The sequence below is a fragment of the Astatotilapia calliptera genome, chromosome 17 (genome assembly GCF_964374335.1).
Source record: "Astatotilapia calliptera chromosome 17, fAstCal68.1, whole genome shotgun sequence".
In the NCBI taxonomy this organism is placed as follows: Eukaryota; Metazoa; Chordata; class Actinopteri; order Cichliformes; family Cichlidae; genus Astatotilapia; species Astatotilapia calliptera.
Window position 1 is genome coordinate 21,446,584 of NC_137438.1, and position 25,311 is coordinate 21,471,894.

A 25,311-nucleotide genomic window follows, 5' to 3' on the forward strand; every position below is an offset into this window, starting at 1 on the left:
GGAGAAAGTTTTAGAGGTTTGGGCAACTTGGATGCCTCGTGGGTGCCTCCTGGATGTCTCCTAAAGGATGAGTTTTGGGGGAGTCCTTCCAGGAGGAGGTCCCGGAGAAGATCAAGGCCATGCTAAGGAGATTACCTCCCTGCTGGCTTGGGAACGCCTCAGTGCCCCTCAGTAGAGCCACAGGAGGTGGCCTGGAAGAGGAAAGTCTGTGATTCTCTTCTTAGAGTGCTGTGTGAATAATGAGTGATGGATGGATGGCAGAAAGAAAGTGGACAGATTTCCCGGGGAGCTAAATCTTGCTATTAGGAAAGGAATGGCCAAAAAAACTCCTTTAGTTGTCGTAGTAAACTTATGTGTCTGTGGTCTCTGTGAGCATTGGAAAAAGCATTTGCATGCTCCTGATTCTATTCATGACTGGACCTTAGAGCTTTGGTCTTAAAAAATAAAAAATTCTCCCACTGAAAGTTGCTAACGACCACAAAACGACCTAGCTGTCATCACACGAGCCTGTCGATAGTCGATAAAAGCCAGGTCAGTATGACACAGACTTGATGCTGAGGATTGCAGTGAGCAGAACTTAATGAGAGGATGTTGAAAAGTAACGGCTGTACTGAAAAAGGTGCATGTGAAGAGGAGTTTTGAGAGGATATGTGGTAAAATATGTTTTTATTTATTTTAATGGGCTGATTTCTGGAACTTTTTCATCACGCCTTGCTTAATTGAGTTCAGATGGGGTTTGAGGAGGGAACTCTATCCAGTTTTCTTGATGTTCTCCGTTGTCTATCTAACTTGATATTAAAGGCATATAAAGCAACACAACACCTTGAAATCTGTGCTGAAAATAGTGTGCAGACACCTCAAGCTGTTCTGTGGGGTTGGAAAGCCTGGGTATGATTTTTATAAGGTGCACTAAGAAAGTGGATGACACAAGTGTTGCCTTAAATACAATAAAAACAGTAAAGAGGTAATCATGCTGTCAACCTGTCCTCTGTTACAGAGTGTTTAATAAAAGAAACTGTCAGTGTTACTGTCTCATTGTGACAGATTTTTTCTTTGATTCAATTCTAAGTGGAAAAACTCAACTTCCACATATGTGTCTGTGTCTTTTCAGAAAATACATAGCGGTGTATATAAGACCGTCCCACTATGGAGAACAAGCGAGACACAGAAACATGAACACCCACTCCCTTTGAATAATAGACTGCTTAAGTCTCAAGGATGCTGTGCTGCAGTACAGAAGGTTGTATTTACCCCGTGGTACATGCATGATCGATTGACAGAATGTTGAAGGAATGCAAAATATCCAGTTGATTAAAAAGTGAAAGTGTTAAGATTCTTTTTCTGCTGTCAAATAACCGAGCTCCTCGCCTTACCTGAAAGCTCTCTCCACATTTATAGAGAAACATAACTGACCGTTGGTTTTACACCAGTTATGCTGCCTCTAACATTGTTGAGCATGACAGGTTCCATGGTGGGTCAGTGATGGTCTGGAGAATCAGAATCAGAATCAGAATGGGTTTATTGCCAGATGTTGAGGTTTACAACATTAGGAATTTGCATAACATTTGAGGGCACAGACTTCTACACAGTTTACAACAATGCTCTGACAGCCATCAGGTATCTGGGTGAAATCCTTGGACCCACTGTCAGACTGGTGCAGTGGGCCCTGGGTTCCTCCTAGTAGACGACAATGCCCTGACTCATGTGGTGAGATTATGCAAGTAGTTCCTGGAGGATGAAGGCAGTCCATACCACTGACTGGCCCTAATGCTCACCTGAACAAAATCCAATAGAACACCTCATCGACATTATGTTTTGATCCATCCAACGCTGCTAGGTTGCACCTCACACTGTCCAGGAGTTCAGTGATGGTCCTGATCCAAGAGGAGATCCCCCAGGACACCATTCGTTATTTCATTAGGAGCTTGTATGCAAGCATGTGGGAGCGTACAAACTACTATTACTGTTTTGAGTTGCTGCAGTGACGTTTTGGCAAAATGCTCTGCTCTTTGGTTTTCAGGATGGTTTTGAATTCAGCCCTCTGTAGGTTGATGATTTTCATTTCGGTCAAACGATGTGGCATTCTTTCATTCCTAACATGTAACCAAGTCCATATCAGTGCAGATATCCAGCATTATTGTATTCCTAGTAAGATCTGATGTGTTTACTATCTACTCATAAGTTGGTCAACAGTAGCTTCAGCTCTCATTGAGACTCGCGTCGGCTGTGGTGTCGCTTTTGGCTTTTGAGGGAATCTGCTATCTTGTTCTTTCTTCTTTTTCTCAGTTCGTGGCCATAGATCAGGGCAGGGAAATAGGAGCTGTGACTTTTGACTTCTCCTTTCCCCTCTCATGAACAAAACCCCAATATGCTTTTCTCTAGTCTGCAAAGAGTCATGAAACCAGAGGCACCACATCACCTGCAAAATGCTAAATGCAACCTTGAGACTACAGAGTCAGCCGCACGTCGGCTTTGACTTGAAATTCGTTCCATAATAAGTTATGAATCTGTAACAAAAGGAGCCCCCAATGGATTCCAGTATCCACCTGGAACTACTCTGACTTCTTGCTCACACTGCAGTTCAAATAAAAGCGATACAGGTAAACTGACGATAAGACAGAATTGGATTCAGGAACGCTTTGATTCAGCTTTCATTAAAGCGCGTGTTTTTTTTCAAATTTGATCAAAGCAGCTTTTTATTTCATGCATGAAATGGGGAAAAGGTCCAGATCACCTCCAACATCAGAGTCCTGAGAGCGTTAAAATTATCTCCTGTCATGCATTATGAATGGACTGAGGATCAAGCAATAGAAAATATTAACTGACAGCTTTCTTATCTTTTTAAGTCGCTTTTTTCTTTGTCATTTTCAACTAAATCTTGCATTTCCTTTCAAATAAAGTTTAATTTAGCTTCAGTTCTTTCCGTTAAACAAATGGGATCACCAGCAGATATACTCCTAAAGAATCTGGCCTTTTTAGTCACCGTGCTCTAATGCAGAGGAGCAAAACGAAAAAGCAAAAGGAAAGAAAATTAATCAGTAACTATTTTCTCTTTTCCAGCTCATACGGTGTCAGGATTTTGCTTATTTGTCTTTTATGAAACCTTAAATTTAAATATCTTTAGCCTGAGACTAAAGGCCTGGTGGATTTTATAAGGTAGTAATTAGAAGATGAATCCATAATGAAAATAATCACTGGTTTGACCTCCAGTTAGAGTTAACAGAATCATTCATTTATATTTCAGCACTCAGTGCTCCACAGAGAGAAGAGAAGGAAATGTTTGTAGAAAGATAACCAAAGTTATTATAAAGTTATAAGTTTAGATGGAGAATTTCCAGCTGCAACGCCTGAACTGAGACGCAGGCAAGCCGATTTCAGAAGGCCTCAAAATTTTCAATGACGCCTCACAAGATGAAGGATTAATAAGCAACGTATTTAACGAGGAATTCAGTCGTTAAACTGCCATCTTTCAGCTAAACAATGCAGCAAATTTGAGCAGGCCCTCTGGGTTTTTTCCTCCAGAACAAACAGCCAAGTCGGGCGTGTGAATGTTAGAGGAAATAACTTATCGCTGGGCTGCAGGTCAAACAGAGGCTAATCGTTTGACACTCGGCAGCTGGATGCATGTTTACCCAGCAGAGTTTGTATCGTGTGTATTTATAGGATCGGCACTAATCACCAGCAACAACTTCCCAGGGGTACACTCTGAGGAATATCAAAGCTAATACGAATTATCTTTTTTTATTTTTAAAAGAACTGAAAACAGACTTAACTGAAATCGTAGCCGTTAACCACTACTTTTTAAGACCTGTAGATATTAATAGATGTTACCATGTCTTTGACTTGTTGCTTTGATTCATTGAAGTCTTCACACGCATCCAAAATCTTTCAGACGCTGCCTTATTCACAAGGAGTCGCCACACTGGGAAGCTCCGCATGTTTGATTTGGCAGATTGTTAAAAATGCTGATCATAAGCACGCTGCTCGCAGATGGACACCTGACAGGCACCTAAACTTCAGCGACACAGAGAAGCGTCACGTAATCCACTTCAAGGGAAGAGCCGATTATTGATGTCAGCATGTGCACACAAAACGTTTTACAGCATTTACAAATCATTCTCATCTTCAGGAATCAAACGGGCTGCAGCGTGGCGCGGTTGTTGGCGCTGCTGCCTCACAGCGAGAGGGAGCAAACCATATTTATTTATTTATGCGGTGCTTTTCCAAGACAAAGCACTTTACAAAACTGATCTAAGATGGTGCAAAATCTTTTCAAAAAGGGGACAGCGGATGAAAGAATATAAAAGAACAAAATGTACAAAATACAAAAATGACATTTACACTCATTGGAGGTAAAATACTACAGAACTAAAAGTGGAGTAAGTCCACAGACTCAGCAGACCTCAGAGGAGCAGGCGGAGCGCTCCACAGCTCAGGTCTGGCAACAGGTTTCCTTTCTGAACCCAGGTGAACCTCTTCTGTGTGCTGTTTGCTCCAGGGGCGCTGCTTATTTCTGCCCACGGCACACCTCACAGAGCATATTCCAAATCTAAAGATTTTCATTTCATGGCTAAGTAGAGGTTTAAAAATCCTCTCTGATGCCTCACAGATAAGCCACAGGTGTCTACACTGGGAGGCTGGAGGAGGGGTAGCGTTTGAGGAATCACCGATTCATCGGGAGCTGCTTTGGGAGCTTCATGTCCTGCATAAAACCCTTTGGTTAGATTCAGTGAAAGATTGCGGTTTCGGTTAAAATGTGCCGTTTTTATAACGTTTATGCTGCACACATTGTCAGAAACTCTGTTTACTGGCACTGACACCAAAAAAGCTTGTGCAGAAGAGAACTTGAGAAAACTGAACTGTTTGTCCATAGAAGGAAAAACAGGTTCATCTTTATAACTCATAACTCTGATCAGTCAAATCTTTTCTTTCTGAAGGACAGATTATCAGATGGAGTCTTTCCGTGGACTTTAGTGTGTAGAGTTTCAGTTGGTTCGTCCATATTTTTCAGACATTTGGCTTATATGAACAACTCTGTTGCCTTTGAGCTTTTAAATTGAGCTAATGGTGCATTTAATGCATTTTCTATGAGATTCATGTTAAGCGTTTTTTAAAAGTTCCCTTTGTGTGAAGTGCGATGGAAATTCCTGCATGTTAAGAGCCGGGATCGGGGCACCGTGTCATGAATGGCATGAAATCACTTTAATCAGGGGCAACTGTGAAGTACTGAAGACTGCGTTAATCTGAGCTTGGTCACCCTGCCAGGCTGTGGAGTTAAGTGTTCTGACTCGTGGCTGATTGGTAGTGTAGGTGGTTGATTAGTTTGGTCCAGATCACATGGACTACTAAAGTCTGATTGAGCTGAGTCACAAAAAAGTTGGAGGCTGAGTGATTCCTGCATTAGGCGTAATTAGCATGTGTGTGTATATGAGCAGCGTTGGTGTGTGGGGGTGTCGTCTCCTCTGAAGTTTACTTCCTGGCTGCTTCTTTCTCCTGTTTTTCAGCTGTTTCTGAGCATAATTAACCTTCTATCAAATGGTGGCGTAAACCTCATCGCTTCAATTTTGTTAATTTGTGTGTTTCAAGTCGAACTCCGTGGGAGAGTTAATTAGCGAGTTCAGATTTAAAGCTACGAGTGATTCGCCGGGCCGCGTTCACACAGCAGCAATGTTTTTGAATGTTTAAACCATCGAACCCAAAAATATGCATTTATGTTCGAAGCTTTGATCAATAAGTTTACCAAGTATAACTAAAGGAAATAACAAACTCAACTCTTGTGTCTTTCGTAGGTGAGGAGAGAGAGGTTCTTCATGTCATCAGGGTTCAACAGGCTTCATCACTGAACAGGTAAGATTTGATCACCTCCACCCTAATCTTCCCTCTTTGCCTTCTAAGATCTCTAATCAGAGCTTCACTCAGGACCTGCTTTCAGCCACCTGACGATGTTATTTCAATGACGACCTCAGTGGTAGACTTGTGATTGAAGGAAAATATTGATTTTTTTTTTTTTTTTTTTTTGATGATTTGGTGGACTGCCTGCTTGAGAACTCAACTGAACCCCACCTTTTTGTTCATCCTGAGGGTGCTAGCAGTCTTTCATCTGATTGCTTCATGTAGGTCCTCACATTTTCTAAGATTTAAAACATCTGTATACCTCTGGGAGCACTGGGAGATACATTTTAACTAGAGATGGCACGATACCACTTTTTTATGTCCGATACCGATACCGATATCATAAATTTGGATATCTGCCGATACCGATATGAATCCGATATAGTGTTTTTTAATCAACAAAACTGTTTTTTAAAATATCTTGCTGCATTTTGCAAGTCTGCAAGTTCATACTCAAGTTTAAAACAACAACTACACTAAAGCTATTCTGTTATACCTGTATACAAAAAAAATATTTCATAGTTCAGCAATACTGATCAATCTAATAAACTTAGACCTACACCATCCTCCCTATTCTGGTATTTTAAAGAGTACTTAGCGTAAATATTAAGCAACCTAACTAATAGGGTTCCAACTCCCAGCAACAACAAAAATAAATAAATAAAAAATAGGGAACCACCCCTCACGCTCCACCTCATGATGCTTAATCGACGTAATCAACCTTAATTTGATGCAGTGTGAAAAAAAATGCACAGAAATCAATTATTTTTCAAGAAATATTAAATAGATTCAACATCTTTCTTCAACAAAATTGCAGACTGCACAGATGGTACCTTCCCAAAGGAAAAAGTACTATAGCTTACTAGGGTATATATATTAGACTTAATAGTCACTATTTACAGTAATTGACTTCTATTCATTTTACATCAAATTAAAACTTTGTGTGTCAGATAATTATTTATTAAAAGCTAGACATTTTAAATGAGAATAAGAAAGAAAAGTATGTCTTTGTGCCCCCTTTTCCCAGTTAATGCCCTATCGGCCCCCCTGGCTAAACTTTGCTAGATCCGCCCCTGCACAGTTACCAGCGTCAGCTACGTAGAAAAAGATCCTGGAGTAGAAAGTAATAATAAATAAATTCTAACAACAGCTGATCAAGCTTAAACGTGCTGCTGTTGTTCAGCCGCTGGTTTCCTCTTTCTGGTGCAAAGTGGGCCAAAAACAAAGACGGACTCGCGACAGAAAAGCCGATCAGCTGATCATTTAAGCAGTTTCACGATTGAAGTAGCAGCCGGAGAGCGAGAGGCAGTCGCTCGTTAAGCTTAACGCAGGAATGCTTTACAAACATTCAGAGATGGACTTACACACTTGCTTTACTTCTCTCGGGGATAACTTTGTCGGAGATGAAATGCCAGGTTGCTAGCGAAGCTCCAAATGCTATCCAGACCACAGGTCCCGCATGCCACAGCCGCTCTATCACGTGATGCATACTGCTCCAACGTGCTAACGTTCTGAGGTGAGTTACGGCGTGTTGCAAGTTTTGTGAGGTGCTTTCGTGATATTTAATCGATCGGATTACATTTTTTATTTTTCTCCGATAGCCGATCCAGTCATTTAGGTCAGTATCGGACCGATACCGATACGTAATATCGGATCGGTCCATCTCTAATTTTAACATATTTTACTCTATTCAGAAGTGTTTGGATGCGTCAGTTTAATTCAAATCTTATTTAAACAACTCGAGTTCACAGCAACAGTTGTTCCAAGGTGCTTAGATAAAGACCCTGCAATATTAGATGGGGAACCCCAACAATTAGGCGTTCCCCTTTGGACATGCACTTAATGACAGTGGAGAGGAAAAACTCCCTTCAAGCAGGAAGGGAGCTCCTACAGAAATAGGCTCAAGGAGGGGCAAACATCTTGGAGAACAGAAAAAGGACAAAAAACAAACTACATGAAAGAGAAAACATGCACAGTGTCATGTAAATGGCACAAGGAGAAGTCCTCAGTGCATTGTGGGAAGTCCGACAGCAATCTAAGCCTAAAGCAGCATTAAACTGTAAACTTCCCTTCCAAGAACCTCCCTTCACTTCTGTTATACTTATCAGTAGAGCAGGGCGATATGGCCAAAAATATTTATCACGATATATATTTGAAAATTTGCTATAACGATATAACTGACGATATAATTGATGCGAGACAAAATACAACTCCACAACATTACTAGCGCAAAAAGACAACCTTCCATTTATTTTCACTTAAACAAGAAGCTGGTTTTTATGTACATTAAAGCTTTATAAAAATGTAACAGTGCAAATGCAAATTCCTTGCTGAAAGTTTAACCAAAAGGCATTTCCAGTAGAAATGGGCTGACATATCCTGAGCATAACCATGTATAATATCCACTGAAGTTAAAAAGAGGTGCTTTGCAACATTAAACTGCATTGTGCAGTACGCATTTTTCAGACCATAAGGTGCACGGGATTATAAGGCACATTAAGCGAAACAAAGCAGTCAGATAAATCAAACTTTATTAAACTCATTCTTCTTGCTTCCTCCACTTCTGTACCATTGATTCATTAATGTTGAATTCTCTGGCAGCTGTTCTATTCCCATGTTGTTGCAGTATATTAATGACTAACCTCGTATTGTGGATGGATTATCTCAGTTGTTCTCCTGACTGAAGTTTGGTCCGTTTACAGCATCCTGCCATGCGATTGCATTTGTCTCTAACCATGAGGAACCTTCACGTTAACTTTTATAAGTGGAAAAGTGTTAGTGTTCGTCGTCCAGCTTCACTGTTTATGTTATGCTAACATAGCTGTGTCGCTAGCGATCACGTAGCACATCATTATATACCAGCTAGCCCAACTTCAGTAACCCTACAAACGTCACTGCTGTTTAGTTTCCTGTCTTCATTTATGTTGGAAGTGATAGCAGAGCTGTACGTTTGATTTTTTTCAGAAATCTCTCAGTCAGAACATGCTATATCATGCTTAGGTAACTAGCAAAACTAGCGAGCTAACTTCCGCTAGCTTCCTGCTAACTTCTAACTCCGTTAAATGTAATAAATTTTGTTTTCATGGATGCCTGGAAGTTAAACTTCATAGTTACACCTGGTAAAGCAGCAATGCTGATCGTTTTATTGAAGATGAAAGAATTTAGACAGTTTTTAACTCTCAGTGATGCTGCAGTGTTGTTTGACCTGAAGTATACGGAGTTTAGGACCCAGATTACTCCCAGATTTAAGAGCATCTTAGTCCGACAAATACGACAATAACGACGGCCGCTTGCATGTTCTGCAAAAAAATGTGCTTTGTCGTGTATCTGACGGACAAACACCAAACCAGTTACACATCACTGAAGTTGCACCGTTTTTACAAACCAATTCTGGTTCATCTGTTTCACTCAAGAATCGGCCATGTGCGTATGAAAACAAAGGCACTGCGCACGCGCGTTTTACTCACATTCTATTGCGATATTTCATTTTCCTATCGTTGCCTAACATTATACCGGTATTACCGTGAACTTTATAATATGGCCCAGCCCTACTTATCAGTACTTCTTATGGCCTGTTTTGGAAAGCAGTGGTAAAATCAGCTGCAGAAAGGGGTCACCATTTTAATATACAAATTCATTTTAAACCTAAGTTTAAAACTTTTATTTAAAGAAATCAAATTTTGGCTTTTGTAGCTTTTTAATATATCGGAGCAAACTATGACTCAGAACTGGTAAACGGATCAGTGATTGAGGAATTGTGAGACAGAAGATGAATCCCTGGGACTCTTATCTCCACCTGACCTTTTATGTGGTGCAAACAGCAGGTCAAACACTGGAGTTAACTCTGAATTAAGTTTCCTGTCAGCTGAACATTGATTTTGGCTGTTAGCTTTTTACACCGATGATAAAAACATGACTGACAGGTCAGAGCACAGTCATTGATTCGGCTGTAGTGGGCTTCACTGACACTGATGAAGACACAAACCATGAAAACTTAAAGGTGAACAGATCTTGTTGTGCATCCTGTTGTTTGTTCATTGCTTGAAAAACTGTTTAAACACAATGCTGTGATACATTCACCAGTTTGCAAAGTGGTAAATAAAGATTATTCAGATTTTTTACTTAGGTACATTTGAATGTTTACTTACTTCAGTAGCTTATAAATCCAGAAGATGTATAATGAGAATACATGCACTTTGAAAATCAAATAGCAATTATAGAAAATTATGTTTCTACTTTGCTTTTTATGTAATAATGCAACATATCTGTAAATGAATGACTGTAAAAGCTGACTTTTTAAAGCTTTAAAGTAATTTAAAGTAACGGTGTAGAGTATAAAATATAATATTTAGTGGAGTAGAAGCAGAAAGTTGCATTACACGTCAGTAAATGCATGAAGTTATGTTGCTGCTGGTCCTGTCCGTGCTCTCATCCAGTGTTGTTGGCCACTGCAAGACCGTACTCTAGTACAATGATGTTGGTAGGGGTGGCCAATTGGGGTCCCACCTGTGGCCTGGAGTAGGTCTGCTTTGCATGGGATTGGAAAACACTGTTTCAAAAATGGCCACAGAGATTTACTGCAGTTAGTGGTAAGAATGTAAAAATGCTGGTTCTGCTTTTCATCAGTCCAACAAGTTTTTACTCGTAGCTTTCTGTTGTATAATGAGTATTACACCCTCACGGGGTACAGTGTAAGAGCGCTGTGGTATTTTATTGATAAATTCCTCCACTCAGACAAAGACCTACTGCTTTTCTTTCTGTGGGCTATATCATATAAAATTCTCAAAGTCGCTTCATTAAAGTGAAGTTGCTGTGTCAACACATACCTTTTGCTTAAGTGCCTTCTTATTATTTAGCCTCACAATGGACACAGACACATGCAGTATTTCTGCAACACACACGGGAGGCTGTCAGGGTGATGGAGAGAGCACAGGAAGGGGCGTCTGATAACGCGTCCAACACAGGAAGTAGTTCTGCAGTAATGAAACAGTTGTGGAGCTGTGCTGATGATTATCATAAACAGTCTTAAGTACAACAAAAGACTGTCTGTTAGTATTTAACAGTGTGTACTGAACAGAGTCGAGATCATATCAGGTGGTAAATCCTTTGAAGTGGAACATTTCCACTCGGCTGTTTCACCTTAAATCAGAAGAGCTCCCGCTGATGCCCAGTTTGAACTGAAAATCAAAGCTTGGTGCATCCATGTTATAATCTTCTTTCCTGTCTTTTGCTATTTTTGCAATTCTGCCACCTGAACATCAGTGGAATAGTGTGAGATTATTAGGGCTCACTCACAGGATCCAAATTCTTTGCAACTGGGGGGGGGGGAGGGAATTGCTGTTTGCTAGAAGATTTGTATTAAGAGGCCCCAGCCTGGATTCAAATGCAGGACCTTAATGTGAGGCTCACAATTGTAACCGAGCCATGGTTAGTGCTGTTTGGAGGCGATCCATCTCTGAACAATTGTGATCCCACTCGGGACTGACAGCAGTCAGTCTCAGATTGAAGGTTTGTAGGCTGGTGTGGGACTTTAAACTGTAACCGGTGTGCACATGGGTCGATTTCTGTGGTTGAAAGCTCTGGAAAACACCCATTAAATGGACTTTAAGTTAAGTTTGTCAAACAGTGCTTACATGTTTTTATATTTGTTGATCAGACTAACAAATAAGGTAATAAACACAGGGTCGTGAGTGAGTGACGGACAATAATTGAGACCAAATAGTGATGAAAAGGGGGAACAGGAGCTTAGGTCCACCACAAAATGCAGAAAATATAGAAAACCGAAAGTGAATGATTGGCCTTATAAAAGAGGTCAACAGAGAACTAAACACATCAGGTAACGTGTGGTTTTGCAGTGGACTGGAAATGAAATGAACATGGGCAGATGGGTAACATAAAAGTGTGCATTGGGGTAATGTGAGCAATTTGAAACTGGCTTTCACAGATGACCAAATAAAAATGCATCAATTAGCTGCATCTAACATAGATTTCCAGATTTTTCCATTAATTAGTACTAAACATCAGACTCGTGACATCAAGTGATCACTTCTGAGTGTAAATACATAAAACTGTCACCAATACTTACACATTTCAAAGTGTGCATTCAGCTATCATCAGACTGTAGCGATGGTAGCGATCGACAGATGTCCAGCCCTATAGTTAAAATTCAAAAGCAGTGCTGTTCATACTTAAAATTTATACACACAGGGAAGACCTCTGTTGACCCCAGGTAGTGCATTATCCATATTCTCTTTCTCTGATCCAGCCTGTGTTAGGAAGACACGCTTCTCCACATCCAGTATTCACCCACCCTCTCATCATCCCGGCCGTATATTCCCAGGAGCCTCTTGACCAAATGTGGAGGCTCAAATTTCAGACCACTGAGACGGGAACTCCAAGAACTTCTGTTCATAGACAACGGTTGAGACGAACACTGTTTGTTGAAATGCACACGTGCAGTTTGTGGTGTTTTTAAATACACTTTAGATCCTGTTGAGTGAAGTGTTGTAATTTTCTTGCTGGTTTTTGTAAATTGCGGTTTTTGGGTTGTATACACAGCTAGTTCAAGGAATTGTTCAAGGGTTGCAATGGGCTGGCTGTAATGCTAGTGACTGCGACAAGTACCAAATGTTCAGCAGCGAAGCCTTCTAAACAAAGATGACCCAACAAACTCTCCAAAACAAAACCTTAACTTTAACTCTTCATTTACCCCAGAGGCTTTAAACCTACTGATCCCAAATCCTTCTCTCTGAAGGGCTATGGCTGAGTAGTCGTGTTTTCACCAAGAACTCAAGAAGATTTCAGGAGAATTGGATTGTTCTCAGGTCATTCATGCTTCCATCTTGCACAAACATGTTCCTACTATCGGGAATAATCTTAGTTTACTCCTTTGCTTTAGGCAAGGGTGCTGCCTGGATGTAGAGCGCTCAGCTGGCCCGTCATACAGATATGATACAAGTTAAAGTTCTGACTGTGCATTATTGAGTAATGTCTGGAAAAGTCAGCAGTGCAGTAAGGCTGTTTAAAAAGAAGCCATTAAAAGATAAAAATTGCATCATAATTTTCTGTAAAACTCCAAAACATATGTCAGGTCATAAAGCTTATAAATGTAATTATAAACAGCTTATTTTTCTTTTTTTTTAATTTATGTGTGTAAATATCTGTGTTTATGTATTTATATCAGTTCACATGCTTTTTCCTGCACACGCACACCCACGCTCCTCTGGGAGCTGCACAGGAAAGCGCTGGTTTGTTTTGCAGGAGGAAGTTCAGTGTGTCTGCGTCTTCATTTCAGTGTGGGTGTTTGTGCGTCTCGGAGGGGAGCCACAGCTGCGAGGCCTGGCTTCATACTGTAAACTCCACTCGCGCTGGAGAGGACAGAGACTGTCATCGTTACTGTTAACAAGTCCAGCAGCTCCCTTACTAGCTCCAGCAATATCTGCGCTGAATTATTGCACATATAGTGCATGCATAGAAGAGCATCAGCTGCAGTTTCTTTCCAGATGCATTCACTCTGCAATGAATTTGATCAAACAGGATTTATGTCCGACACAAAAAGCAGCCACTCGGATACAGTACCAACATGCTCACGTATACCTTTTTGTATTGCACCGCTTCTCCTTTATTATATCACAGAGCTTCCGTGATTGCACAGGCCTCTATTAACAAAAAGATTTCCGAGTTCCTTCTTCAAATTTGCCCTGCAGAAAAGGTTCTCTGGCAGTGAGAATGACTGTCAGGAGGAAGCAATTGTGCATACAGGGACTGAACGCCTACGTGTGAGCGCGGTGAAAAGGATGCAACAAGCAGTGGATGGATGAAAGAGATTTATTTCCTGGTTAGACACACAACATTAGGTGTGGCTTGGAATTCAAAGTGCAGTGTTTGACTTTAACATTTAATGGAGAGAAAAAAATAAGGTTTGCTATGGTAGACAGCTGCACTTAGTGGCGGGCTACAGCTCCAGAGACTTTCTTGTTTGTTAGTTCACATTTTTATAAATGGACACAGTTAAATGTGCCAAATATATTAGCAGGTCCTTTAAGTGTTCCTATCACAGACAGTCAACACCTGGTTGATTTGATGCTGAAGTAAACTCCATGATTTGGTAGCTTGCAGAACCAATTTCAATAGCAATGTGGATACAGGTTCATTGAGGTTTGTGGGCATTTATTTATGCACATTCGCCTCCGCAGCATTTTAGTCGGGTCTGAACATTGACTGGAATTCTGTGTCGTTTGTTTTTCAGTCATTCTGTCAGAGATCTGCTGCCATTCTTGGGATCATTGTCCTACCCCATAAACGACTTTTAGTCCAGCTTTAGCTACAAGGTGGACCACGTCATTTGACTCTAGAATAGTTTGGTGTACAGAAGAGTTCATGGTTCCCAGCCCTGTGGCTGTAAAACAAGCCCAAATAAAAAGGACGTTGTTCCAGAAGTCTTGGTTGAAGTCTTGCTTGGTTGGTTCAGAAGCAACTTTGGAAAGCTAAGCCATACTGCCATGTTTTAATTTTTTTTTTAATTTTTTTTTTTAATTAACATGCTAACTGAGGCCTGTAGAGTCAGAGATGTAACTTGTGGGTTTTTGCGGTTCCTCTGAGTTGCCCTGTATCACTTTGCAGTGAATTTGCTGTGAGTTCCAGTCCAGGGAAGACTGTGATATTGTGTTAACACATTGCTGAACACTACAGACCAGCAAACTGTCAAAACGTCTGCTTTTATTGAAGTGGCTAATCAAATGCTCAACTGATTGTTGAGCATTTGATTAGCACCACCTGGCTGCTGCTGTCTTTATTAACTCTTATGAAAGGGGTGAGGCTGTACATGGTTTTTCACATGACTATATAAAAGTTAAACGGTACAGTAATGCATTAATTTGTGCATTTACCATCACTATCTTTTATTCAGGAGAATAACATAAAAATAGTTATTAGATGTCCTGTAAGATTAACTAAAAACTGGTTCTGGAAGGTTTTTTTTGTGGCATCTTTATTCCTGCTGTAAAGTTGGGAATCTTAACGTGGGAGTTTGTGGAGGCTGACTCGCTTTTGGAGTCAGCCTCATGTGGACGTCTGAGGAACTGCAATTTTTGGCACATCAGCATTGGTTTCTTTATCTCTCTAAGAAGATTTCTCTGCATTTATTGATAATAGATAAAGAACATACAACTGTTCATGGAGAAAATAAGCTATACTGGACAGAGCAAAATAAAAATCCGCAAATCACCAGCTAAACCAACTTTCAGTTGTTCTTTTACACTTTATCTTCTTCATCTGACTCTCTCTTTCTCTCTCACTGTGCTACCCTTTCCACTCCCTCATGCCCCCCCTCTGCATTTGCCATTACTGTTATTGGTAATAACATTGTAGAGTAGACTAGATTGGAACAGAGCTTTAATGTCCCCGAGGGGCAATTTGGCCTGCAGATGGTATTTTGTTACGAAAGATCCAACCAGAGTGAAATCCAAGGGACAGTATTTTCACACCCACTGCTAGAGACGGGTAATATTGTATTTTAGCTCAGAAAACGCCAATAGTTGATGGCATAAATTACCTCATATACCTGCTGGTGCCACCTACCTCTGCCCTGATGGACTCAATTTGGCTCTCTGTGTAAAGGTTGCTTGGATTTCGGTAAATGACCTGACATTTCTGCACAGCTTTTATACAAGAGAGGGGGAAAAGAAGGCTGATTCACAGTCACATTTTTCTTTGCAATTTGACTCTGTACTTGACAGGCCTGACTCGAGCCCCTCCTCATTATTGCTTAATATATGCTGGATATAGCTTTAATATTGTATCGTAATATGTATAATTTAAAGTTGTGCTGAATTTTGTATGAGGAGGCTGTATTTGAATTCAGGGATGGTGATGCTGGAGGTGACAGACGGAGTCTCACGGAAAGAATAAGTTCCCCAATAATTAGTCACAACAAAGCGGGAAAATGAAAAGGCTCATGAATGGATGCAGATATAAGCAGGAGTGGACAAAGACGTGTACGTTCGTCACTAATGAACCGACTTGATCGGACTCTGACAATCACGGGCTGATTATCGCGGCGTCCGCAAGGGCCAACTTATCCGTGTGTGTGCTGATGAAAACTTCGTCTCGCTGTAAATGTGCTGATGCACGATTTAAAAACTACTTTTAAAAAAAAGAAAGAAGTGATCTCTTTCACTCTCTTATCTTGCGTCCTTTATTATATCCCAGCATTCAGATGGGTACAGCGTGAGATGAGAGAATCAGTTTGTATTGAACATGGCTGAATGCAGTGCTGATGAAAGCTTATGCTGATAATAGCTTTTTCATTATGTCCTTAGCCAGGCTTGGCATTTCATTTTCTATTGCAGACAGAGAGACAAGTTCAGATTTTCACCACCGCTGCTTTGGGTGTGTGCCGCGTCTCTGGGCCGGGGTTCGATCGTGTGTTTGGAATATTAGTTTTTATATTGCATTTCTGCTCGATTAAACGCCGCGCAGACAGGGATGTGGGGCACGAGAGGTTGTATTTACGCCTAAAAATAGACGTCTACGATTAATGGAAATCAAACTGAAGCGGCAGATGTTTGAGACTAAATGCCAGCCTGTAGCTCATGGAGCTTGGTAGATTTCATGTAATTTATGCTGCTGTGATCAGTCATGATGTTCAGATATATTTCCCAGATAGGTGGTTATCAGTGCACCAACAGCTGGAAAGCTTAATTAAAAATCAGAAAAGTAAATAGTTGACTGTAGCCTGATACCGTTTGTATTTCCACCAGCAAGCTACTGTAGTTGATTGTCTAACATTTGTCTTATCCATACGCAGTGAAGTGCCGTGGACCTGCCGGCCAAGTCTCGCTCCTGCATTTTAGAATTTGTCGGTGATTTATTTTCTGTATTTACGGGCAGCAGGAAGTATCAACCACACCACAGAAACTTGGTGACATTCAGCAGCAAAGTATGGAGTAAAATAATCTGTGCTGGGTCCTGAGTTTTCCCAACTTTCAGCGAAGCAATTGAAGCGACTACCAGTGAGAGCAGAGACTGATATGAGAGGGTGGTAAATCGAATCAGTGATGTTCGTAATGACAGGAGATCAGCTGCAAGGTGATATGATGTGCTTTATGTAGGACGAGGAATTCCGTTTATTTATTTTTTTAACCCCACAAACCAAAGATGGAAGTTAAGACTGATCATGCTGCACAGGGAGAAAACAAAAAAGCCTTAACAGAGCCAACAAAACATTAAAAATTATGTTTAAGGCTTCAGTAACACAGACTGCCCGGTCCCCAACTGACTTTATCTTAGAAAAAAGAGTTTCTTTTCACTTTCTTTCCGGAGCTGCTGCTTCTGTAAACGAGCGGTGTAAAGTTTTATTTTCACAGGAGCGCTCTGTCCCCAACCCCCGGGCCTCGGACCGGTACCGGTCCGTGAGTCGTTTGGTACCGGGCCGCGAGAGTTGAGGCTCAGGTGTGAAATGTATGGTTTTCAGGGTTTTTATCGGTTTTCAGTGTTATTTTTTTAATCGTTTTTATCGTTAACTCTGTTTTCCTGGGTCTTTTCACGTGTGTTATGAATAAATCTCCTTTTTTTCCGGTACAGGTACTAGTTTGATTTTGTTGTATTTATCCGCGACACCTTAAAGGCCAGTCGGGCATAAACCGGTCCGTGGCGCAAAAAAAGGTTGAGGACCGCTGCTCTAGTGTGTCCAAAAATCTTAAGCTGTCGCATGGACGTGGTTTGAATGTCGATGTCAGTGAAGAACAAATCTGTGAGGATGGTGTCGATGGATGTGGATGTCAGTAGGGTTTTACCCCGTCTGTCACCTCGACATTTCTGGACACAAATGGTGACTATGATTTATAAAGACCCGAAGCCTTGGAACCTGCTATTGATTGTGTTCCTTGAGGTCAAAGGACAAGGAAGCCTAGAGCTGTTTTCCAGTAGACTTACTTGTAACCTTTTTTTTTTTTTTTTTGACTAGAGGAGTCTCCCCCTGCTGGCCATTAGAAAGACTGCAGATGTAAGGCATTTCTGCATTAACTTGGACCTCAAATCGAAGCTACATCCATCTTTTATATAAAGGCTTTTATATAAAGGGTGTTTCAACTCACTTTTTTCTTTTGCTGAATTATTGCTGTCAGTCTCCCTGAAATAAAAGGAGAGGCATGCAGTGCTAATGCTGAGCTCAAACACAGCCTTAGGCCTGAAATAGAGAAATCCGTCTCATTCATGAAGCAAATTAAACTTATGACATCATATAATAGGAGTCAAATTCTTTCATCCTAAAGGACAAATTGTTTATTTGTTTTTGTTTTATTTTTTTCTAGCACTGAAATTAAGGTTTTCAAAATGGTCCGTCTTCCTCTCGCCCCCAGAATTTGTCATGGTATTCTTGGAATGTCATAAAAAGATGACGTTGAAATATAGACACAAGGAAATTTGGAAAATGGTTTATAGTTAAAATAGTTTAATAGTTTGAAGTCATACTTGGAAATTTCAAATGTGTTCAGCACATTGAAACATGACCATAATAAACTAGGAAAGAACATTTTTATCCACTGAAGTCACTAAAGCTGAAAGTAATGGACAGCAGTGGGAAAAGTCATAAATTTAAAGTCCACAGCATCTGCTCGGTTTCCACACCCTTCTGGTTGCTTCAGATTGGAAGTCGTGGGATTTTTGTTTACTCGGCAAACACCACATGCTTCTGATCTGTGCAGATACCCGTCGGGAGAGACTGATATTGTGTAAAAGTCCATTCCGCTGCCATCAAGCCTGCTCTCTGTGTCTCCCTTTATCCCTGAGGAATGTCAGTCACGTTGAGTAGAACCAGATGTGTTCACCCCCACCTTTCCAGCCATCCATCTCTTCCGTTTTTATCCACTTTGAAGATTTTTAAAGATTAATGTGAGAATTCTGTGAATTTCTCACTTTTTTTTTTTTTTTTTGTAATTTCTTTCAGCTACTTTATTTCACCACTAAAAGAACGATACGAATGTTCAGGAGCCCATCAGTTTCCCAATCACACTGATGTCAAGGTGTAGTTTTAAACTTGAGACTTTTTTTAAAAAGTAGGAGGAAGTTTAGATTGTGTGGGGTTTTTTTTTTTTTTTAAACAAAGGTGTTTATTTATTTATTTATTTTTAATGCTGTCATTAGTCATAGCAGAAAGCTGAAAAAGTCAACTACTGTTATCTCATGCAGTAAAATGACAGGCACTGGGTAAAATTTAGACCAAATATCAAAAAAGCATTGGATTTATCCATTTATTGATTGGGAAGTATGCAAGAACACCATCATAAATTATAAATAATATTAATAATAGAAAACTGCTCTTTATTAAATGTTCATTTGGATATGTTATGTGGTGTCATACCTAAGGAATGTCACACTGAAGCTGAGAATGTGTTGCGTTTTTATCACATTCACGCTTTAATGTGTGAAACCATTCACCTGCTTTTAAGTACATTGTGTGCCTTGTACATGCGAAGGTGTAAATTAAATATCAGTCCACCTAATCACATAACAGCAGTTTCTACAGGTGCTCAAATACTTTATGGGCTTGAAGCATCCATCATTCTGTGTTAGCTTGAACTACATTTCATAGACCTGTAGAATCAGATATTTAACCTATAAGGAGCTCGCTCACCTAGTTTTTACATGAAATTAATGTTTTTGAGAAGGTAAATGTGAGATGGTCAAGTGTGGGATATCTGATGAACAACTTCATACATGTGCTAACTAATTTGCTTATCCATTATTCATAACACCAACAGCTGGTGCAGTTTATTTTAAAGACATGTCTTACACTTATAAGTGAGTAACTTTCCTGCTTTTCACACTCCAGGGCACAATGCCAGTGTGCTGTTTGTACAGCGGTTGCTAATGATCACAATAATTACATCAGTTTTGAAAAGAGATTTCTCTAAATTGTTGCCAGTCAGTTAAAATAAATTGATTTGGCCTCAAAATGTAGCAATTTTAAATTTGAATGCAACCTTGAAATGATGGGTTTAATGTTGTAAACGCCACTCTTGCTCATACTGGTTATTTAAGCATCCTCTGCCACTATTTTAAACTAAAATTACAGATGTGAAACCTTTAGATTCTGGCTTTCTATATTTATGGACCAGTCACAGGAAGTAAGATGACGTCTTAAGTAGTCAAATTGAAATATATCAACACTTGGTATGGCTTATTGCTGTTTCAGAGAGAATGAGATGATATGAGTGAGAAATGCACAAAGTGGTAACGAAAATAAACCCAGTAGTTTCTTTTCATTTGCTCGAACTGCACTAAGTGAAGATATCAGGTGCACTTTCTACTTTCATAGGCAGATGCCTCTTATATAGGTGATGATGGGACATTGATCAGTCATGTGATCATGCAGTTACAAAAAAGGTTAATTTTAAATACGTTTAGTGTAAAAAGTGATTTTAATTTTGAGGCATTCAAATCAAGCCGATCGATGATCTTCTGATACTTTAAACAAGGTCATTTTTGAGGCATCCTTATATTTTTGCCTCCCATCATTGATCCATGAGACAAGATCCATTACACAGTAATTCATAAGGACGCGCCGTCAACTACAGCCTCCTACAATCCTGCATAGACTGACCTTCAGCTGCCTGGACCGGCGCCCTCTGGGGGCTGTCTGCGCACGGATTTTAGCATCCAACCCAACATGGCGGCTCATTTCATAACTTTCTCTTATATTCCAGGAATAGTCCAGAGACAGTGGTGACTGTTCAAAGTTTCCTGCAGTGTGTGGTTATAGCCTAGCAGGCACTTTGTTGTGCTTCAAACACAACAGGATTCTAACAGGTCTGCTCACAGGTTTTTCACTCTGAGAAAAAAAGATGTCATCTTGTTCTATGGAGACATGTGCATGTCATTTTACAGACTCTTAACTTGTATCTTTTAAATGTTTCGAAGTTAGACTTTAAGTGACCGAGTCACTGTGGTTATGTTAAGAAGCTCAGGTTTATAAATGTATGGAAGTAAATGAATGTGGAGGAGGAGGGTGTGCAGTCGGCCTTCTCGGGGGAAATAAAGGAATATTGCCAACGTTTGTTGCAGGATAATGTTCCCTTGTAAATCTTTGGAAATAAGTTTTCATTGAGAGATAAATTGAGGTGGGAGGAGGTGATATTCAGATGGAAAAAAAGAGTTGAAGAGAGGCAGAAAGATCCTTTTTTTTTTTTTTTTCTTTACTGTTTGCACATATTGGTTTTTGGTTGGTGCATCTAAGATTTGTCTGACCTCTGTCTTTTTCTCATTTCCTGCTCTTTACCACTCTCCAAACATATCTCTGTATACAAAGAAATTCCTCCACCAACATGGATCCGTTTAGCTTTCCACTTCATTTCGGAGCCGGGCTGTCTCAACGGCCCTGATCACAGCGTACTGATAGAGCCAGATTCAACAGCTCCTGTCGGACTGTTAAACAAACTGCTGCGGCTCTGTTCAGCTTGCCAACCTTTATCTCTTCCCTCCCTCGGTTCAGACTTTCTGCCTCCTCTTTTTCTTCTCCTTGAGCTTAAACATTTGTGGGGGGTGTAGTTTCTCCTATTTTTGTGACAAATTTCCTGCTTTACACAAAGCTGTTGCTTAATGTAAACCACTTTGTGATTACGTATTGGAATGTGTCAAATTGGCCTTCATCCTACAGCCGAGTCTCACCACAAAGGATAATGGTTGGTGTTTAAAGGGGGTTGAAACAGTCGTAGTAACGTAGGTGAGCTTTTGTGTTGCGACGTGTAAACATGTTTGGCCTATTCAGACATGTTGTCACCAACACAAGTTTTGATGACTAAATTAGAACCAAACCATCCAGACGTGTTTTGATGCTTATCTGGGTTATGGGAGCAGGAGTACCTCTCCTGGGAGACCTCATTCAGCTCTTCTGTGGGAGGCATCAAGACATTCCCAAGCCAGCCTACAGATTTAATCTTTCCAACGGGTCCTGGGTTTGTGCTGGGAAGACAGTGCCGAAACACCTCACCTAGTCGGTGTCCAGGAGTCATCCTAGTCGGATGCCTGAACTGCCTCAGCTGACTCCTTTCGATGTGGAGGAGTAACGGCTCTACTCTGAGCTGCTTCTGTTAGCAATCTTAATGTTTTGGTCACTACCCAAAGGTGAGAGTAGGAATGTAGATCGACTGGTAAATCAGCAGCTTCGCTTTCACGCTCACCTCTCTTCACCACAGCAGGCCGAAACAGTGTGTGGATTGCTGCTGACACGCCACCAACACCCCAAGTGGGTAACCAAACAATAAAAAATTTTGCATATAAGATTCTTTTCTCCATACCCAAGTCTTTTGTTTAATCTGCAGCATCGGCAAATGTGTAAACCTACTGACTCCACTGGCACTGCTTCATGTCTGCTTATAGAACCAAATGACTGGGTTTGCATCAGATGTTAGTGAGGAGGATCTCCGTCTATGCTGCTCCCCTTGGAAAGACATGGGAACTATTCTAAATTAAGGGTCGTTTCTATCCAATATTCATGTCACATCTCTGCTCCTCCTCAGGTTCTACAAGCTAACGTGCCAAGAAACATGTGCACAAACCGTGAGCGCCACGTCCATGAGAAGACGACGTAACACCAGACTGTAACATTAACGTTGATCATGACCCAAGATGAAGAACTTTGCGATCCTGCTCTGGCTCTGGCCATTACATCGATAAAGACCACCGTGGTCCCGCTGTGTTATTGATGCAGAGAGGATTTGCGTGTTTTGGCTCCAGTGTGCATTATAGTAATAATGCAGAGGTCTGTGTATCAGTCCTGTTCAGAGGCCTCATTACATTTTTGAACTCTGAAAAAGAGCAGCACAGTTGCATAAAGACTCAGTACAGCACAGTTTGGATGAAGATTTCTCCCTGCATGCCTTTGGCCTCATAAACAGTGTGTGTGTGTGTGTGTGTGTGTGTGTGTGTGTGTGTGTGTGTGTGAGTGATCTGGTGACACAGAGCAGAAGTGTCCTGCTTTGCTTTCCTGCGGGATGAAGGGATGGAGAGATGGATGGAACGAGAGAGGTGGCGTGTTGTTTGGGAAGTGGGTCAAGAGGAAGTTGAGGGTGTGTTTTTTTTTTTTTTGTTTTTTTTTTTCTTAAAGTGTGTGTACATGTGATGCTTTACAGCTGAGACCGGGTTGTTGGTCAGTATGGGAATTTGGTCTTTTGTGTGTGTGTGTGTGTGTGTTGATGGTGCATAACTTAATTCCACCGGGAAGCCAAAGCAACAGCGCGCCTCTGCTTCCTGTCCTAATTGCTTAAAGTCCCACACAAATAAGCCTGCACGCACACGCACACATACACATTTGGAAATCCCATGTTTAAAAAGGACTTATGCAGATGCTCTTAGCATTTGCATAGTTTTAACATTCATTATCCTTTTTGACAAAATAGCTAATTTATTTTTTTCACAGTGCTTGCACACACATTCCCCCCTTTCTGTTTTGCCTCCCTGATTTCTGTGCATCCTCCTTAAGACGCTGCGGCTAATGTATTAGCACCTGCAGACATTAGCGTTGATTAGCGGGCATGTTTGTGTCCACCTGAAGATTATTCACACCAATTCATGAGCAGAATACGAAGCCATGTAGCTGCTGCACACTCCCCTTTCGTCCTCGGTTTGTCTTAGACTTTGTCCATCTGCTGCTGCCTGGTGACGGGCAGGTAGCGCACTCGAATTTTGCACGAGCTCGGTCGTTGGAAGCAGCTGCTGCAGTTTTTATTTAGGGGAAAGTGCAAAGTGTGTTTGGGGCAGCCTCTGTTTTGACTGTCTCTCTTGGCTCACGCTGTGTATGTGTGTGTTTTTCTGGCACAGAGGTCAGAGCATGAGCAGAGTGGCATCCCTGCCTCCAATCTGGACCTGCTGGGTGACACTCCATCCTCCGTCTGCCTCATTTGTATTCCAGCAGAGCCAAAAATGGAAAGCAAATCAGGATTTATATTTCTGCCCCCTAATATAAATCATTGCAATGTGGTAATGCATTCAGTTCACATCACCATCACACTATATATGTAAAAAAAAAAAAGTGCTGAAGAAAGTTTTAAATCAAAATAAAATGCAGCCCAGGTCCGTTTAGCTTTTTCCTACCATTTGCTGACTGACAGCAGAGCCCGTTTTTGAATCCCGTTCAATAGAAGAAGCATAGTGCAAATGAAAGAGGCGGAGAGGAGGTCAGTGCAGGGTGAGCTGAAGAGAAGAATGCACAATAGCCTTCTGAAAATTTAATAAAACTCACGGAAATGTTTCAGATATTTTCAGATTCTTGTGTTTCTGTACCTGTCAGGGCTCCAATTAAGGAAAAAGAAAGTTTACCATTTTATCTCTGCACATAGTGCACGCACCGCAGGTCGAGGTATTCCTTTATTTTACTTAAAATGATCTCAGCAGAGAAGAATACATGCCGTTTTCTTCCAATTATCATTTTCAGAGCTACTAATTTTGATTTACTATCTTGTCATTATGAGACAATGGGCTTGTGATTAACTGACCTTTTGCTAGTCATAAGAAAATTGTATTACAATATTTAAAAGTATTTTAATTATAATGCATGCTTTTTGGATTGACTACCACAGTCTCTAACAGCGGTTGAACTTTAAACTTTCATATTATTTATAGTGTGTTTTAAGTCATTTAAGTGTTCTGCAGTAGCCCGACTGACAAAGTGGATTCCATTTTAGGATTGCTGTAGTCCAAAAAAAGAGATTTCTGTCTGTAGTCATATATATATTTGGCAGTGAGACTCCATCAGTAAATAAGTGGAGGAATGTTTGCTCACTCTTCTTTGCGATGTTGCTTCAGTTCACTGAGTTTTGCACTTATTCCTCCCTGCACAGCTCTCTTAAAGTCCCACTTTTACTGGGCCACTGCAGCAGCTCGATTCTTCTCTTGTTCATTTATTCTGTCGTAGATGTACTGCTGTGACTGGGATCATTGTCCTGTCACATCACCCAGGTTAGGGCCAAGCCTCGAGGTTACTTTTGTATACAGAGGAAGGAGCTTTTGGTTGTCTTGGTGACTCCAAAATGCCCAAATCATCACCCTTCCACCATGCTGGTAGCTGGTATGAGGTGTTCATGCAGATATGATGTGGTGCAATGGTGGAGATGGGTAGCAAATGGCCTGCATTTGTATAGCGCTTTTCTAGTCCATAGGACCCCAAAGCGCTTTACACTACATTCAGTCATTCACCCATTCACACACACATTCACACACTGGCGATAGCAAGCTACATTGTAGCCACAGCTGCCCTGGGGCGCACTGACAGAGGTGAGGCTGCCGGACACAGGCGCCACCGGGCCCTCTGACCACCACCAGTAGGCAAACATGGGGTTAGTATTTTGCCCAAGGATATTTGGCATGCAGTCAGGAGGCAGCCTGGGATCGAACCACCGACCTTCTGATTAGTGGCTGACCTGC

The 25,311-nt window shown here is 40.9% G+C and overlaps 1 protein-coding gene across 2 annotated transcripts in view; it reads left to right on the plus strand.

The window, feature by feature from the left end:
• Nucleotides 1-25,311, plus strand: part of plxnb2a.1 (plexin b2a, tandem duplicate 1) — a 230,550-nt gene that overhangs the window by 61,085 nt on the left and 144,154 nt on the right. For both annotated transcript variants that reach the window (XM_026148328.2, XM_080291728.1), the window contains exon 2: nucleotides 5,790-5,847. The gene's annotated coding sequence lies outside the window, so the exon portion shown is untranslated. The remainder of the gene's footprint in view (nucleotides 1-5,789; nucleotides 5,848-25,311) is intronic.